The sequence below is a fragment of the Octodon degus genome, unplaced genomic scaffold (assembly GCF_000260255.1).
Source record: "Octodon degus isolate 3935 unplaced genomic scaffold, OctDeg1.0 scaffold00010, whole genome shotgun sequence".
Classification (NCBI taxonomy): Eukaryota; Metazoa; Chordata; class Mammalia; order Rodentia; family Octodontidae; genus Octodon; species Octodon degus.
Genome location: NW_004524586.1, coordinates 4,461,567 through 4,468,869, shown reverse-complemented (window position 1 = coordinate 4,468,869; position 7,303 = coordinate 4,461,567). Strand labels below are relative to the sequence as shown.

General features: G+C 38.0%; 1 protein-coding gene across 12 annotated transcripts in view; it reads right to left on the bottom strand.

Annotated features, from left to right (window-relative positions):
- The window catches only part of LOC101572068 (ligand-dependent corepressor), a 178,657-nt gene that overhangs the window by 111,182 nt on the left and 60,172 nt on the right, over positions 1 to 7,303 (bottom strand). The window lies entirely within an intron of this gene.

The window sequence follows — 7,303 nt, the reverse complement described above, 5'->3', positions numbered from 1 at the left end:
TGGATTCTTAAGACACATTATCTAAGGTCCAATTTCTGATCTTGCCTTGTAAAAATGCTGGGCTTTGGGAAATTTATGAGTATTCTTCATACTATCCCCCACTTAGCTAGAAGATTGTAAGATGACTAAATATTTGTAAGCTGTTTAAAATAGAAGCATTATAGAAGAAGCATTATAAAGTGTTTAGAGAAGAAAAGATTATATTTTGGATTTGTAACATGTCTTTTACTCTCTGTATAAGACATCTACATACAACAATAATTATACCTCTAAATTGATGGATAAACAAAAATCAATATAAAGCTTTGGGGGAAGGCGGTGTGGCTTCATACATAGGACCAAAGCTGTATTCTGCATACTACTGAAACCAAATTATTAGTTCAAAATAGACCATTATAAATTAAGGTGCTAATTTTAATACTCAAGGCAAACAAAGAAACAAAGTAAAACACACAATAAAAGAAAAAAAAAAGGTGTAGCTAGAAATGATACAACACAAAGGACGACAGTCATAGGGGGCTTGGACAAACCTGACTTGTGGAAAGGAGCTAATCAGAAGAGATACTTTATCAGCAATTATATGAAATACAAATGGAAAAAACTCTCCAAAGCACGGAGATGGGCAGAATAAGTTTTTTAAAAAACAAGATTCAACTCTATGCTGTCTACAGAAGATTTACTTTTGAACCAAAGAACAAAAAACTCCACACAAACAGCAACGAAAAAGTACAACAGAGCAGCTATATATATTAGTCCCTCTTTTTCACAGCAGATATGTTCCAAGGAGATATATTCAGCAACTCTGGATGCCTGAGACCACTGGTAGTACTTAACCCTGTATATACTCATATAGTTTGCCTTGTGTTTACTTACTTGTACATACTTGCTTATAATAGTTTAGTTAAAAAATCACTAATAGTAAAAGATTAACAATAACCAAGAACAATTTTAACAATATGTTAGTTCATGAGTGATTGCTCAGTACAAACCTATTCCTGAATCTGTACAATCATTCTCTACTTATAGTAAATGGCTTGGTGTCATTTATTTCACAAAACCCCTTGCTGAGGTTTTTGTACAGAGTCAGGGCTTTCTGGTACACAACACATTGCTTCATTTGGAACTTATTTTCTATTCACACTTTTCATTCACTAATTTCATGCCTTTTCCATCTTAAATAATTAATGATTGATCATATACTATAGTTGTAACTTTTGCTGCCTGAAGTCCAACAAGAAAACCAGCACAAATTATTGGTCATCCACAATTTTAGGGACATATGTGTTTTATTTATTGTAGAGATCGTAATTTGCAACATCAGCTTTTTTCTTTCCTTATTGAGAACTTTCACTTTTTCACTTAAAGACATAATCTATGGCTTTTGGGGGGGGGGGGGGCAGATACATACTGGAGTTGCCAGCATCACTACTTTTGTGCTGTGGGGCCATTACTAAGTAAAATATAGGTTAACTTAAACACTCCATCAAGACAATTCATTTGCTAATTAAGATGGCTATCAAGGGGGCTGGGAGATAGCTTAGCCTACCTTGCCTACCAACCACCGCAGGGTCCTGAGTTCAATCTCTGGTTACACACACACACACAAAGATGGCTATCAAGTGACTAATGAGCAGATAGAATATGCAGCATGATATACTAGAAAAAGGGATAATACATATCCTAGATAGAACAACATAAGATTTTTTTTTTTTTTTTTACAACATAAGATTTTGACACCACTTGTAACCTCATGCAATTCTAAACTTATGAGTTATTTTGGGAATTTCCAGTTTATATTTTGGAAGAAGAGATTATAGATCAAATAAAACATATTTATGTTTTATTGAGGCCCCCACAGGGCCTCACCCAGGGGACTAGCTACTTTTGAGTACTTCCCAAATAGCTAGAGCATCCCAAGCAGAGCAGCAGAGACTAGCCTCCAAGGATAGAGTTGGGATATATGTCTCCTTCATTTCATCATCGTCTCTCCAAACACCAAGAAAACTGCAGCGTGGCAACATTTTCATTGGCACACAACAAGGGACAGTGATCAGGCTGAGGAAAGGTTCCCTCTTCACCTGCCTGATCTCAAGACTCTGAGAAGATAAACAAGTGATTTGCTGCTTGTGTGGAGTCTTAAATAATGTCCCCAGATACATGTGAGTCACCACGTGTAGTTTACCCCATGGTCAACTGAGACATTCATCTGATACTAACAGCTAACACTTGTTAGGTTTGGGTCCTTACCCAGCACCCCAGGCTCACTTAAGCCTATACCCAGTTCTCACTATCCTGCTTCAATCTTAGACCTGCCAGAGATTCTGATATCTAGCACCACTCCCCAACAGCAAAGGTTTATTCTGGGTATTCCTACCTAACCCATATGACTCTGCCTGGTAAACTTGGACTGTGGCAGTGTCCATTCAGGACCAGGAACACTGCTCCACTCTGGGTGCACTGGAATTTCTACCCTGCATTCTGCCAGATTCCTGGGCAGTTCCTGTCTGACAAAATAGGCCAGTCCTTTGCCTGGTTAGCAGCAAGGGTTAAGAATCTGCCTGTTTTACCCACCAACCAGCACAAATACATGACAGGAGCCTCAGATCCCACACCTTCCCTGGTCAAACACCTGGCCTGAGCAGATGCCACAAACAGGTTTCCAAGAGGTCCTGTTCAACTGGGTAACTTCCACATAAACTCCCAGACTATAAGGAAGGGCAAAGAGGAATGTGGCTTGTAAGATTAAAGGTTAGTTGCAGGGAGCACTTCTCCAGAAATAGAGAAACTTCTTTCTTCCCCATTCATTGAACAACCCCCTTTTTTTCTTTTTTCTCTCACCTTGGGTGGTTAACACAGGGTTTCGCTGTATAGCGCAGGCTGGCCTCAGAGTCATGGGAATCCTCCTGCAGAGCCTACCAAGTTCTGGGATTACAGGCATGTGGTAACATACTTGGTGACCCAATTTTTTTGGGGGGGAGGGGGGGCTCATTCTCTATTGTTAATTTTATGTTTTTACTATTATTTTTTTCTTTTGAGGGAGGAGTCGCCAGTCATTTTCTTGCCGCAATCCTTTTTAGTATCACTGTTTTAATTATTTGAATAGGCCCTTCTTTTAGTCCATACCTCTGTTCACCTTTTCTTTCAATTTGCTTCCTTAGTATTTATTCCTTTCCTTAATCTCCACTTCCTATTACTTATCCTTTTCCTAGTTAATCTTCTGTTATTGTTATTTAATATCACTAGACCTTTTACATCCATCTTACCACAACCTTCACAATCTATTTCTTTTCATACTTCCATACTCAGACCATTTATCCAGATCAACCTGTAGGCTGTCAACTATATATTACTATAGCTGAATACTGATCCACAGTGAAAGGGGGTAAAACTGCTCTATTGAGTGGATATTTATAACATATAATTCCTGATATTCTTATATATTATTATAACTATGAATCTTGTACCTATGGCTAAAGTTGGCAAATCTTAGTTATTAGTTTGTCAATATCCAGTTTATGCTTGATATTATTATTTTATTATGGACTGTACTACATTAGCCAAGTTAACATTGTTGTGATCAACCGATCTTCCTTGTGTGCCAATACCTAGACTGCCCGGGGGTCATTAATACTACAGTCTAGTACTGAAGAACTGGGTGCTAAGCCAAACAGGTTACAACTTTTTGTACCTATAAACAGAAGAGGTAGGAATCTAGGACAAACCCAAAGGCCAAAAGCCACCTATGCCTAGAAAACAACTCTGAAAGGTAGTCATTGCCCATAGAGATCTTGATACTAGTAATAAAACTACCTACCACAAGCAGTTTAGAAGTGTCAGTGCAGAAAAAAAATAGAAAATGAGAAAATAACAAAATGCATCCAAAAGTCTCCAAATTTCCCAAAGCAAATCCAACAGGCAATGAGATAGAAAAAATTAAAATACAGGCCAAGCATGGTGACACACACCTGTAACCCCAACACTTGGGAGGCTGAGACAGGAGGATCATTGTGAATTCAAGACAGGCCTGGGCTATAAAGTGAGCTCGAGGGCAGCCTGAACTGCATAGCAAGACCCTGTCTCAAAAAGAAAGAAAAAATAAAATAAAAAGAAATTAAAAGCCGTCCAGCTTAACTTTCTGATACAGTAGCAGCAAAAGTAACAAAGCAGATAAATAAGACTCTTTCTTTAATGTATTTAGTACAGGGTCTACAGGGTCTCATTACACAGATCGGACTTGTAGTGATTCTCCTGTTTTCAGCTTCCCAAGTGCTGGGATCACAGGCACACACCACCACAACCAGTCTCAGTGAGCCCCTGGGGCAGGGGGCAGAGCCAGCACTGCATGATGGGGATGGAACCCTGGTCCCTGCATCTGCTTAAACAAGTGCTTTAATCCACTGAGCTATCTGGCCAGCCCTCAGGAACAAAATCTTAAAACCTGTTAAGAGAAAAGAAACAAATCACCTATCAACCAGAATGTATGCTCTCCTTGGAAACCAAATTAGAGCCACATGGGGTGATGTACACCTGTAACTCCAGCATTCAGGAGACTGAGGCAGAAAGATGGCCACAAGTTTGAGCCAGCCCTGGTTACACAGTTAAGTTCAAGGCCAGCCAGGATGAATACCCAGCAAGACACGGTCTCAAAAACAACAAAGACACCAAGTCTGTCTTGATCTTGGAGTTTCCAGCCCTAGAACTGTGAGAAATAAGTTGTGAAAGATTTATTTACAAGCCATCCAATCAATGGTGTTTTACTATCATAGTCCAAACAGGGTAAGCAAAATTAAGATAAAAAATTTTAAGAGACAGGAGAGTATACAATGATAGAACAGTCAATCCATCAGGAATACTTAACAGTTAAAAATGGGAGGAAAGGTTATTTTGGTTCACAGTTTGTAGAAGTTTCAGTCTACTAAAAATAAACCCCAAACTATATGAAGAAAAAACTGACAAAACTGCACAAGCCCTTGAGCTCAATTGTCAGTCCCAAAAAGGAAAACTGACAAAACTGAAGGGAAAAGCAGTTCAGTAGTAGTACCTGCAGACTTCAACACCCCATTTTCAGTAAAGCTGTACAACTAAGCAAAAGATAAAAAACAAAATAAAAAACATCAACTACAGCGTAAAGGCATCATCAGTACACAACAACATACAAAAGTTGAAATGTGTAGTGAAAGGCTGAACATTTCATTTGTAGAATGAAAATAATGAACATTCTTCTCAAGAGCATAGGAACATCTCCCAGGAGATAATATGTTAAGCTGTAAAAGTCTCAATACATCTTAAAAAGACTGAAATCATATAAGGCATTTTCTTTAACCACATGGTAATACAACCAGAGATTAACAGGAAAAACTGCAAAGTTCATAAATATGAGTAATGAACACATTTTTAAGCAGCCAATACAGTAACCACATGAAAAGTAGAAAATATGCAATGAAAATGAAAAGATGAAGGAAATTTATTAACACTTATTGTATGCAGCAAAAGCAGTGGTGTAAAGGAAATTTACCATTGTAATAATTTACATTTAAATGTAGTATCTCAAATCACTAATCCAATATTGCCTTAACTCATTCCACCCTGAGAAATTACGAAAAAAAATTAAAGCTAGCAGAAGAAAATAAGAGTAGGGTGGGGCTGAGAATTCAAATTCAGCTCAGCGCTGGAGGACTTGCCCAGCATGCACAAGACTTGAGTTCTTCTTCAGAACCAACTGTACAAACAAGCAAACAAAAACACCAAAGACTCAAGTGGATTTTTAAAAATAGAAGTTAAAATAACAGGAACAAATATCAAAATTTTTCTGAAAAGATACACTGGCCAAGGAAAAAAAGGAGAAATTTGAGCTTAACAGAACAGGAATAAAAGTAGGACCATCTCTCTTATTGTTACATAAATAAAAATGATCACAGAAGAAAAACCAAGATTAGTGGGACTAAAGGCAATGGGAGGAAAGGTTATTTTGGCTCAGAGTTGGTTTCAGTCTACTATTGGCTGGCTCCAAAGCAAGGCAACATAATAGAGGGGTATGGCAGAAGAGAGGGGAATCCTGACATTGAAGCAGAGAGTGAGAGAAGCCTAGAAAGGAGACACTTCCAGCCCACACCCACACTGACCACCTCTTCTGAGCAGATCCCACCTTCCAACAGTAACAAGGCTGGAAAGCGATCCAATCACCTTCCAAAGCCCCACTTAAGAGTTCATTAGGCTCATGGAGAGACATCTAGATAGAAACTATAACAAACCCTATTAACTATTTTGTGTCAAAAGATTAGATAACCTACATAAAAATGGACAAATCCCTAGAAACTTAACAAAACTCAAATTTTAAAAATCTGATAAACCTATAACAAGAAACTAAGATATAATAATACAACCTTTGGGTTGGAGAGATAGTTCAGTGATCTAAGAACCTCCCTGGCAAGCGCAAGGACCCGGGTTCAATCCCTAGTACCAAATGCCTTGCTGGCCCTGAAACTGGGTGTGGTAGCACATGCCTGAATCCCAGAGCTGGGGAGGCTGAGACAGGAGGATCATTACAAGTCTGAGCTGCATAACTTGAGCTCAGACTTGTTAATGCATCAAATAAATAAATAACAAAACTTTCAACAAAGAAAAAGCAAATGGCTTCAATGGTGAAATCCCATGAAACATTTCAAGAAGAGCTAACTCAAATCCTTTTCATTCCAACAAAAGAGAGGAATGAACACTTCCTAACACATCCTATCAGGCTAATATTATCTTAATACCAAAAACAGAAAATGGAACCACAAGAAAATGAAAGACTACTCCCAAGGAGAATGTCACACACTCGAAGTCTCAGCACTTGGGAGGCTGAAGCAGGTGAATCACTTTGAGGTATAGAGAAAAATCCTAAAGAATCTACCAATAATAGTAACATTCTCTTTTGTTTATAGTGGTATGATCTCTCCCTCTTTCCCTTTTTTTGGCACCAGGGATCCAACTTATGCTGCTGCACTCCCAGGCCCTATAGTGAGTGATATGATCTTACACAGCAAAAATTCTAATGAATTTTCTTCTGATATTTGTGCTTTGGATATTATGTCTAAAACTCCACTGCTATGGCCAGAGTCATAGATGTTTACCTCTATTTTTTTCTTGAGTCTGTATTTTTCTTTATTGAATTTTGAATTACTTTTCAAACAAAAGCTATTATTAGACCTAATAAGCAAGTTTTACATGGTTGCACAATATATGATCAACTCAGTTAATGTAAAAAGCAAATCGGGAGGGCTCACATGATCCAATCTCAATACTTTTTTTTTTTTTTTTTTTT